The sequence below is a fragment of the Macrotis lagotis genome, chromosome 1, assembly GCF_037893015.1.
Source record: "Macrotis lagotis isolate mMagLag1 chromosome 1, bilby.v1.9.chrom.fasta, whole genome shotgun sequence".
Taxonomy (NCBI): domain Eukaryota; kingdom Metazoa; phylum Chordata; class Mammalia; order Peramelemorphia; family Peramelidae; genus Macrotis; species Macrotis lagotis.
In genome coordinates, this window is record NC_133658.1 from 930,591,414 (window position 1) to 930,602,795 (window position 11,382).

General features: G+C 43.5%; 1 protein-coding gene across 2 annotated transcripts in view; it reads right to left on the reverse strand.

The window, feature by feature from the left end:
• LOC141512228 (uncharacterized) overlaps positions 1 to 11,011 on the reverse strand; it is a 46,378-nt gene extending 35,367 nt beyond the window's left edge. Inside the window, exons 1-3 of one of the 2 annotated variants that reach the window (XR_012475434.1) lie at positions 10,947 to 11,011; positions 5,268 to 5,318; positions 3,603 to 3,898 (exon numbers count right to left, since the gene is read on the reverse strand). The gene's annotated coding sequence lies outside the window, so the exon portion shown is untranslated. The other variant, XR_012475435.1, reaches the window with a different exon arrangement.
• Positions 11,012 to 11,382: the final 371 nt, after the last annotated feature.

The following is an 11,382-nucleotide window of genomic DNA, read 5'->3' on the forward strand; positions in this document are numbered from 1 at the left end:
TTAGGGCCCCTGGGAAGTCAGTCTCATGAAGCCTATGAGCCCCTTCTGAGAAGCACAGTTTTAAATGTATGAAAAGAAATACAAAGAATTATAATGTAAACCAACTATACTGAAAGACAGTTATCAACCAAATCCATGGACTCCCAGGCTAGGAGCCCTGATATAAAGGAAAAAGTCTCCGACTGAGGCTTGAAGGCATCCTCCTTTGAAGAGTGGGACAAGCAGTCCAGAGCAGAAAGCCAGGGAGGCAAAATGAGTCCAGAGAACTGGATATGTGTCTCTGGGCCTCATTCACATTCCTGTGGATTTTCTTGTATTTATTCTGTTTTTTCCCAAAAGAGGAATAAATGAAGGGCTGTCTTCTAGCTGCTCAACAAATATGGTGAGGATGAGTGTTGGTGAGGGAGATGAAGGTCCTCTCACAAGAGAGATGACAGCTAAAATGAGTGAAGTTCTGAGATTGCCAGGTGACTAAACATTATACTTTTTTTGAAGCTCCCTCCACTCCCAGAGACCCAGGAGATCTTCAGTCTGGCTTTATTCACTGGCTCCTTCCCCATTGCTACAAGTATGCCCTGATCTCCCTCATCCTTAGATTATTAATTGTTCCTACCAACCTCTCATTAGATTGCTCTGTTACTCAGTCAAATTTCTAGAAGGGACCACTTGCCTTTCTTTAGACAAAAAAATTTTTTTTTTGCAAGGCAATGGGGTTAAGTGGCTTGCCCAAGGCCACACAGCTAGGCAATTATTAAGTGTCTGAGGCCAGATTTGAACCCAGGTACTCCTGATTCCAGGGCCAGTACTCTATCCACTGGGCCACCTAGCCACCCCCTCACTTGCCTTTCTTGCCTACATTTCCTCTCACTTACTTCATGATCCTTGGCAAACGTGGTTTCTGACCATAGCACGCACGTCTATCTAAAATCAAGCTCTGCCTAGATTCCTAAGTCTAGAGAACTCTCCCCACCCCCATCTCTGGGGGGAGAAGGGCAAGGGAATAAGCATGGATTAGGCACCTCTTTTGAGGCCAGGTGCTTTACAAATGTGATCTCTTTTGCTCTTCACAACAACCCTGGGAGGAAGGTACTCTTTTCATCCTCACTCACAATTTTTTTTAACAATGATATTTATCCTTTATTTTCTTTTTTTGCTGTCAATTAAGGAAACTGAGGCAAACTCAGATGAAGTGAATTGCCCAGAGTCACACAGCTATTAAATGTCTGAGTCTAGATTAACTCAGGTCTTTCTGATTGCAGTATCAAGGTTTTCCCCTCTACATCACCCTGCTGCTTATCCACAGGTTCTTGCAATGTCAAACCCTCCCATAGCCTAGATATTGTGTCATCCTTTGATTTCAGGGGTGATACTCTGCCTGGCTTTCCTTGTAACAGTAAGATCACTCCTAATGGATGAACCTATTCACAAATGTTTGTTTTATTTAAAATTTTGTTTTCTAATTTAAGGCAACGGGGTTAAGTGACTTGCCCAAGGCCACACAGCTAGGTAATTAAGTGTCTGAGGCTGGATTTGAACTCAGGTCCTCCTGACTCCAGGCCCGGTGCTCTATTGGGTGCTCTATCCAGTGTACCACCTCACCGCCCCTTCACAAATGTTTATTGTCCACTGGGAGCCCAGTAGAGGTTCAGAGGCCACAAAGCCAAAATGAGACAACCCCCTGCCCTCAAGACCCTTATCTTCCATTGAGGGACACATGATATCCAGTTACAAGTAGAAGCAATACAGACACAGGAGATGTCCAGTAAGAGGCAGAGGGCAGGGGCACTGATCACTGAGGATCTAGAAAGGTCCTTGGAGGGATGTAGCAGCTAAGAATAGCCTGGCACTTTCTGAGGAAGGCTGTCCTTGAATGACAGAGCCAGAAAGGGCACTCTAGAGTCTTCCGGGACCCCAGAGAGCTGCCAGCTTTCCTTGCATTTCTCCTGGATGCAGTGGGGAACCCCCGCAGGGGGTATTCTGTTGCACAAGGGGGGCATGAGGTGCTAGATTGGAGCTGACAAAGACTACAGAGATTTGCAGATGTCTGCAGGGTGGCGTCCATGTGAGCTGAGGAAATCAGCAGAGGTCTCCCCTCCTAGCATCCTGGAAACAGAGGTAACCCCTGCACCACCCCTCTCCCTTCCCCACCAAGGCCGTGGCCTGTGCCGACTTCTCTGTCTCCCCCTAAGGACTGCCTCCGCCTCTACGGGCCCAGCAACGAGGACCTCGGCCCCGCAGCAGCTCCTTTACCTGTGCAGCCCAGGGGTGCTAAGGCGCTGGCCCGGCCCTGTCCGAGGTGCTGAGCGAGGCCGGCCTGGCCCGGCCCTGTCCGAGGTGCTGAGCGAGGCCGGCCCTGGCCCGGCCCTGTCCGAGGTGCTGAGCGAGGCCGGCCCGGCCCGGCCCTGTCCGAGGTGCTGAAGCCTCCAGGCCCCGCGCGGATGCGGGGCTCCGGCAGCGCTGTCCCGCAGACACCTGTCCGCACCCTCGGCCCGGCCTTTCCCGGTTCCCGGAGGGCGCAGCTGCCGAGGGGCAGGAACCAAGGGTGCGCAGGAGGGAGGCGGCCGGGGGCCCGGCCGGGGGTCAGAGAGAGGAAACCCTGAGCAGGAGCCCGAGGCACAGGCCAAGCCCGGGCCCCCAGGGCCCCCAGACCCCCAGGCCCCCGGCCCCCAGAGAGAACGGAGAAGGACGCACCTGGCCCAGCTCCCTTCCCGACCGGGGAGCGTGGAGTCTTCCTCGGTGGAGACCTCGGGGAAGCGGACCTGCCCCAGGTGGTGGAGGGCGCATGCGCTGTCGGGTATCTGGGAGGAGGGGAGAGGAGGAGCACTTCCGCTGTGGGACCAGGGGTGGGGGGTGGGGCATGAAGGGCGATGGTCAGGCATCAGAGCAGTTTTTAGTTTTGTTTTTTTGCAAGGCAAAAGGGGTTAAGGCCACACCGCTAGGTCATTATGAAGTGTCTGAGGCCGGATTTGAACCCAGATCCTCCTGACTCCAGGGCCAGGGCTCCATGCACTGCGCCACCCAGCTGCCCCCATCACAGCATCTTCCAGGCATTTCTCCCCATCCTCAGATTCATGCCACGGGCCTCCAACCCTTCTGCTTCCCCTCCCCCCAGGCCTCAGTGCCCGTCGCTGGCCAGAGGCTTTCATGTAGGAGCCTGGATGTCCTCCTCCCCCGATGCCCAGCACCCCCCCCCCCCGGGCACCACTTCTTCCTTCCTTGTGAAAGTCAGACCCGGACGAGCCCTCGTCTTGACAGCCCGCACTTGGCAGCTAGTCACGTTCTCATCAACCAGCGCAGCCTACTGCCTGCCAGTCACCATCCTGGTCCCTGGCAATACCAACAGGAAAAGCACTTCCACTGGGTTCAGAGCATGAAGCTTTAGAACGAAAAGCACCCCTTTGGACACAATGGCCCAAGGCTCACTAAAGCTGGAAATCATCACCCAAAGCCATCACCCAAGTTGGTTAGCAGGGAGTGAGGTGGACACAAAGAAAGCAAAACCAGAGTACTCTAATTACAATGACCTTTCAGGAGGCAAAAGATGAAAGAGCAGTCAGTGGTGAAGACCCCAACTTAAATGCTGGTACACAGGGGCCCAAAACTTAAGCAAAAAGCATAAGAACCAGAAGGCCTAATAGATAAACCTTATATGTATCCCTGAGACTTGGTAAGATGAATCCATAATTGAATTTGGCTTTGGATGAGGATTCTTTTCTCAAATGAAAGAAAGCCGTGAAAGAGGAGTAAGGATGTGAAACTGTGTTTATTCATGTGAAGAAGTCTTGGAAACTGAAGTGGGGAGCATGGTCAGTAGGTAGGAAGAAACAGAAGAAATTTTGTTTTGAGGTTTATACCAGAGATGCTTGGATATAAAGAGCTTGAGAGGGAGGGCACAAACCTGCCAAGAGAAATGACACAGGAAGGTTCAAATTGACATCACAAAAGAACAGTATCTATAACATTCTGACTTGCCTTGAACAATGAAATTGTTCAAAAGGTGGAAGGAATATTCTATTCTGGACTGGATCATTATAACCAAGGAAGAATTAGCTACTGCAATGCAAATGATGGGGAACCAGGGAAGTGGTCATTCCTTCCTTGGGTATGTAAAGAAAACAGAAAATCTGATTCATCCAATCATAAAAGGTTTCCTAAATGGCCACCTTCCTCTTGTGGCAAAAGATTTATATTCATCCCAATCTGAGTAAGGATTTTATTCACCCATTGTTATGGGGTTTTAGGAAAACTTTCTCTGATTCATCACACTTTATGATTATATTCCGTGATGTCTGTGATTATTCAAGAAAATAAGAATAAAGTTTATTTGGAGCAACAAAGGTACAAAATGAAAATAATTATCAAGAAAAGGGGTCTAGAATCTCCAGTTGTGGAGAAGAATTCCATTTCCCTTCCCTTGCAGTCAGAAATAGATCATGTCATACCAACTCTTGTGTCCTTTATTTTGAGAGGGCTACTAAATTATTTAATTAAAGGAATCCTGACTATACTTTACCTAGACGCCAGCAACATCTTAATAAAATTTCTTATAGTGCTTTCATATTCATTTGGAGAGATGGAGATGTTTGAACCCAGTGATAATACCATGACACCCAACTTTATGAGGCATCATTAATAGTTAATATGAATTATGGAGTGTCCCATGGGATCTTTGCTAGGCCCTGCTCTGTTTTAATATTTTATCACTGAAATGGACATTCAAAGATAACATAAAGATAAGAGGGACAGCTAACATGTTATTTGTCAGGTTTAAAACATGTTGTTTGCAGGGTTTAGACAATGTCTGAAATGATTTCATAGACTAGAGCTGTGGGGCTGGGACATGCATGGAGGGCCTTGTATATACTGCCACATGGAGTCTTGGGGAGGTTGCTTCTGGAAATATGAAATGACCTGTAATTGAGGGATCTTGCTCTAGGATTCCATGGATATCCAGACATTCTGTGATTGTTTCCTATTCATTTACTGCATAGAGAAGAAAAAACTTTTAGTTGGCTGCTGAGCCAGGACTGAGTGTGTATAAGGAAGGTCCATCCAAATCAAGGTCTCTTTTTCCTTCCTGCTACTCATTAGAGGTAAGGATGACTCTCTGAGCTGAAGAATGCATTTCCTCCTATCTCCCCATCCCCTCATGGTTGGCTTAAAAGTACATGGGCTCAGGGGTGGCTAGGTGGCGCAATGGATAGAGCACCTGCCCTGGAGTCAGGAGGACCTGAGTTCAAATCTGACCTCAGACACTTAATAATTACTTAGCTTTGTGGCCTTGCGCAAGTCACTTAACCCCATTGCCTTGCAAAAACCTAAAAAAAAAGAAAGGAACCACTAGTAAATACATGACCTCAAATGCTTATACCCAAATCCCAAATGTTTAGACAGCAAGTGAGAGGAATCAAAGGTCCTATCAGAAGGAGGCCTGAGATTTAGTGAAATTAAACCACTGAATTGACTCTAGCTCTGAATAAATATTGAAACTGAAAAAATAGGGTAGATTTGTTGTCCTTACATCTCCATTTTAGAGACAAGTTCCATCTGACTGTGGCTGATCATATCAATACAAGCTCAGAATTGTACCCTAAGTCAGGTAGAAATAGTCCATGTGAGTATTTGGGTGGATTATCTACATTTGCACAGCTAACATTTCTTTTGAGCTATTTCAGTTTTGCTTTGCTCATGTAGCACAGTGACTTCTTTCATGCAGGTACGTCATGTTAATTGTTTTTTTGGCAGTGTCTTCCATGTCAATAAAAAAAAAACAATTTTCAAGTTCTTCAGAGAGACCCTGGAGAGAATTGTATCCCTTTGTCTGACCTCCATGTAAGCCCCTGCTTTGTGTGAATTCTTCATAAAACAATCTTTTTAGCAAGTATGTGTTTGCTATTTGAGTAAGTAACATGGCCAGCCCATTGTGCTCTTTGCAGTAGAGTTTGAATGCTTGGCAGTTGATTCAAGAAAGAACCTCAGTGTCTGGTATTTTCTCCTTCCTGGTAATATTCAGAATCTTCCTAAGACACTTCAAATGGAAGAGACTGTTTCCTGGCATGGCACTGGTAGACTCTCCAGATTTCACAGGCATCAAACAATGAGGTCAGCACTAGGGCTCTATAGACCTTCAGTTTGGTAGTCAGTCTAACACCTCTTCTTTCCCACAATTTTCTTTGGAGACTCCTAAGCACTGAGCTTGCTCTGGCAATTACAACTTCATTATCAACGTGTACATCCAGGAGAGTTTACTTTCAAGGTAAGTGAATTTATTCACAATACTCAGACTTTCTTCATTTCCTGTAAGCTATGGCTCCATAAATGAATGATGTGTCCTGACCTGTGGATCACCTGTGTTTCCTCAGTGGTAATTGTTAGGTCAATGTCTGCACAAGTAGCAATCAATCTATACTTTGTTCCATCTCGGTTTCAGAGGCTGCATTATCCTCCGCACAAAACCATGCACCAGTTCTCCCTCCATTTTAGTGGCACCTTTTCAAGTTAAATCAAGTTACGATTAGTGTTTGTAGCTGCCTTTGATGTAGTATTCATTCTCATTGAAGTTGGCTGAGAACATTACTGAAAACATTGTGCTAAAAATCATGGGAGCAAACAGCTAGCTGCTGGTGACTGGGAAAGTGAGAGAGCATCATCCTTTATCTAGAACCCAGGAAAGCATGCTATCATGAATTTGATGTACAATTCTGCTGAACTTCTCTAGGCAATCAAATTTTTTTTTTTTGGCTTTTGTAAGGCAATGGAGTTACGTGACTTGCCCAAGTTCACACAGCTAGGTAATTAATAAGTGTCTGAGACTGGATTTGAACTCAGGACCTCCTGACTCCAGGGCATTTTTCACATTCACTGTGCCACCTAGTTGCCCCCCAGCAATCAAATTTTGATATAACTTTCCGTAAGCCCTCATGACTGACAGTATCAAATTTCTTGTTCCAGTTTAATGCTCTGTTCCTGGAATTTCTCTTGGAGTTGTTGGGCAACCAATACCATATAAACTGTTCCTGACCTTTTCTGAAACTATACTGGCTTTTAGATAGATAACCAGCTTCCTGATGAAGAATCAGCCTATTAAGAAGTACTCTGGCAAGAATCTTGCCAGTAATGACTAAGAGGGAGAGATGCCACCCTCCTCTCCTTTATCTATTTCTTGATACACTCCCACTATAGTGTGCCATTCCTAAAATGTGACTTCCACAACTACAGAGATAATATGATCTGTTTCCTTTACCATTTTAGTGATGGTCCCTTTGGAAATAGACAATGATCAGCATTTTTATTTGCTGTATATCTTAATGAAACTGAAATAATATCAAATATATTACATATGTGAGAGTGGCATATATAGATGTATAATTTATATGTTATAACATTATGCTGATTATCATGCTTGTCTTACTTAATAACTGAATTTTCTTACTTTTTGTATGATGCTAGTCACTTCCCATTGTCGATCATTATTTCCTGACAGCCCTGTAACCCAGACATCCAGCCTATTCCTTATGAATAAAGTACTCTCAGACCCAGATTCTTGTCTCAGGGGTATTTATTAGTCATGATTGACTATAGATGGGATGTTGAGAGCCTCTTCTGCAGAGCTTATAATCGTGTCCATGGGAACTGAGGTAGTCATTGACAGAGTGTTGAAAGACAAGAGACACAGGACAGAGTCTTGTGGGGGACAGGCTTATGCTTAATTGATGGGGGATAAATGATGATCTTTCTGTCTTTAGGGTCTCAGGTCAGATGGATTCAAGGACTATCTCTAGAAAGGTATTGCCCAAATCTCTATGTGCAATCCCTATTTCTCTGTAGAGCTCCAAACAGACTTCACATGAGCAACATAGAACTCCTCTGAGTTTCCCCAAGTTTCCCCAAGAAATGGGGAGTGGGGCAGCTAGGTGGTACAGTGGATAGAGCACCGGCCCTGGAATCAGGAGTACCTGAGTTCAAATCCAGCCTCAGACACTTAATTACCTAGCTGTGTGGCCTTGGACGAGCCATTTAACCCCACTGCCTTGCAAAACCCTAAAAAAAAAAAGAAAAAGAAATGGGGAGTGATTCCCCATTGCCTCTGAGATAAAATTCAAAGGCTGTTGACATTTAAAGCCCTCAATCAGACCCCAGACTCTTCCAGTGTGACTAATTTCAGATTACTTCCCTTCAAACAAGACAAATTAGTCAAACTGAACTGATTTTTACTAAAAATAGCATATTCCCTTTCTCTACTTTGTGTAGAAGAACCAGATGGTTCTGCCAACAAGCCTCATATTTACAAACTTTCTGTCCTGTGAATTTCCTGAGGTTGAAGGAGAGAGGACTGCAAACTGAAGTCTTTCCATATCTACAAGGTTTCTTTCCAGGATGAATTTTCTCTAGTACAATAAAGTTTGATTTGTGACTGAAAGCTGTCTCCCACATTCCTCACATTCAAAAGATTTGTCTTCAGTGTAAATTCTGATTTTCAATGAGGAGAGAATTTCACATTCTCACATGCATAAAGCTCCTCTCCAGTGTAATTTCTTCCGGCCTCAGACATTTAATAATTACCTAGCTGTGTGGTCTTGGGCAAGTCACTTAACCCCATTGCCTTGCAAAAACCTAAAAATAAATGTGACTTCAAACCAGTGTGATTTCTTTGCTGTGAAATGAGGTCTTACTTCCTTTTAAAGATCTCATTTTCCTTAGATTGAGAAAGTTTCTAATACAAACATTCTGTGTATAAATGAGGACTGAGCTGTGGTTGAAGTGTTTTCCACAGTATGAAAGAACACTTTTCTCTCTAGTCTGATTTCTCACACAATGAAAGCCTGCTTTTCCCCTGAAGGCTTTTATACATTCATTATATTAATAAGGTTTCTCTCCAATATGAAATTTCTGAAGTCAACAAGGTTCAACTTTCAGGTGCAGTCCTTCTCACATTCTTAGAGTCTCTCTATTATGCATTCTTTCAGGATTTACAAGGTATAAATAATTGCTGAAGACCTTACTACATTATTTAACATGTAAAAAGTTTCTCTGAGAAATTTCTGACAAAGTGGAAACCTTGAGATTCTTCACACACTAATTGTATTCACAAGATTCATTATGAATTTTATATTGAATATCACATATATTCTGATTTAGTCTTTCCAAATTCCTCAGGATTTCCCTCCCTTATATAGATTCTGCTATTGGATAAGAGTTGTAAAATAATTACCTTTATTATCATTATATGATCTCTTGGGTGTCTAGATGCCCTTCCAAATGTCAATATATTTGTGAGCCATTCTAAGTTTTCCTGTGATAGAAAATTACCTCAATTAATTTGTCTGGGAAACAAATTTCTTTGATATCTTCCCTTAAAATTTTTTTTATTAATTCTAACATCTCCCATAAATATGACTCTGAGTAATATCCTCATTGAGTTTTTCTATAAATGACTCTATTGATCTTACTCTGTTTTTTAGTGGTCTTCTGATTCTTGAGTTTAGTATCTGAAGTTAAAATAAACAGGGGATGAATATTTGGATGATAAGTCCTTACACTCTACTGAGACCAGATTATCCCTGTAGTTATGGAAGTCACATTTTAGGAATGGCACACCTTAGTGGGAGTGTACCAAGAAAGCAGTCCTAGTGAGGGGTCTTGAACTCATGCCGTATGAAAATGGCTTGAAGGTACTCAAGAAGATTCACAGGAGAGGTATTAATTGTCCTAAAGAACTTTCATAGCCACCAAATGGAAGGAAAACCTGAGTTTGAACCCCATCTCAGAGGCTGAGGGACTTTGTGATTCTGTGTTGTCACTTAAATGCCCTTAGTATCCATTTCCTTATCTATTAAGGAAGGGACTTGGACTCTGTGAGTGCAAAGGTCTCTTGCAACTGTAAGTCTTTGATCCCATAATTAAATTTCATTCTCCTTGGATCCCAATGACAAAACAAGGAACAATGCAAGAGAGTTCCCAATGAGCACATTTGGGTTTGATTCACAAAAAGATTTCCCAACAATTGATTCATCTATGAGAGAAATGGGCTTCCTGGGGAAGCTTATTGAAAGTGAATTTTTTGAGAGACCTTAAGTGACTTCATTTTGCTCCATATCCACCATCTTTTGTCCTTCATCTTCAAAAGAAGACCAAAATGACATTGTTATATTGGAATCAAGATACAATGTAGATGATTGATCAGAGCCACAAGAGCTCAGAAGGCTCCGCCATAGGTCAGGCACAAATAGTTCACAGGAACATTTGGAGTGGTGATGTCTTTACATTTGCATTTCTCATGTTTCTTTTGAGCTAATGCAATTCTGCTTTGTTAATAGAACATAGCGCCTTCTTTGATATAGGGATGTCATATTGGGAGATCCTTTGCCAGTATCTTCCATGCCTCACAATCAATTGCAAAGTTTTTCAGAGAGACCTTGAGTTTCCTTGCATTACTTCTTCTGACTATCATGTAAACTCCTACCTTATGTGAGATCGTCATAAAAGACTTTTATACTTTTAGGATCGAAACAATGTGGTCAGTCCATTGGAGTTGTGCTCTCTCTGGTAGTTTGAATGCTTAGCAGTTCAGTTCAAGAAAAGATCTCAGGGTCCCCTGATACCTTATCTTGTCAGGTGAGCTTTAGAATCTTCCTCAGACAATTCAAATGGAAGTGATTCAGTTTCCTGGCATGACAATGGTAGACTCTCCAGATTCCAGAGGTATACAACAATGAAGTCTGAATAATATCTCTGGAGAGCTTCAGTTTTGTTGTCAGTCTACCTCTTCTCTCCCACACTTTCCTATGGAGCCTCCTAAACACTAAGCTAACCTTTCTAGAGATGAACACATAGCTGATGAGGCTGACATAAAATATGTGGAGAGGAGATGGTACAGGATAGGCACAACTACTTAGCTCCTGTCATATGTAGAATTACCCATGGTTAAAGAAACTCAGAGTGCTTACCCTGGAGAAAAGACTCTGGAAAGACTTGACAGCTGTCAACCTTTCTGAATGGCTGTCCCATGAAGAAGGTATTAGACCTATAAAGGCAATTTGGTAGAGCATAAAGAACACTGAATTTAGTCAGAGGATTTTGGTTCAAATCTTGCCTCTGTTTCTCTGAACTTGGGCAAGTAATTTAACCTCTGGACCCAGGTTTCTCCCCCTGTAAACATTGGGGTTGGCTTCAAGATCTCCCAGCCTCCTGCTCTTCTAAACCTGATTTTTGGTTTCAGAGGACAGATCTTGGAGCAATGGACCACAAGTGACTAGGAGGTACATTTTGACTTGATGAAAGGACAAACTTCCCAGCAACTCCCTAAAAGTGGAATGGACTTCCTTGAAAGGTATCATAATATTGTCCTAGGAGGAGGCTGGGGCTTGGGAGGAAGCTCTCAAG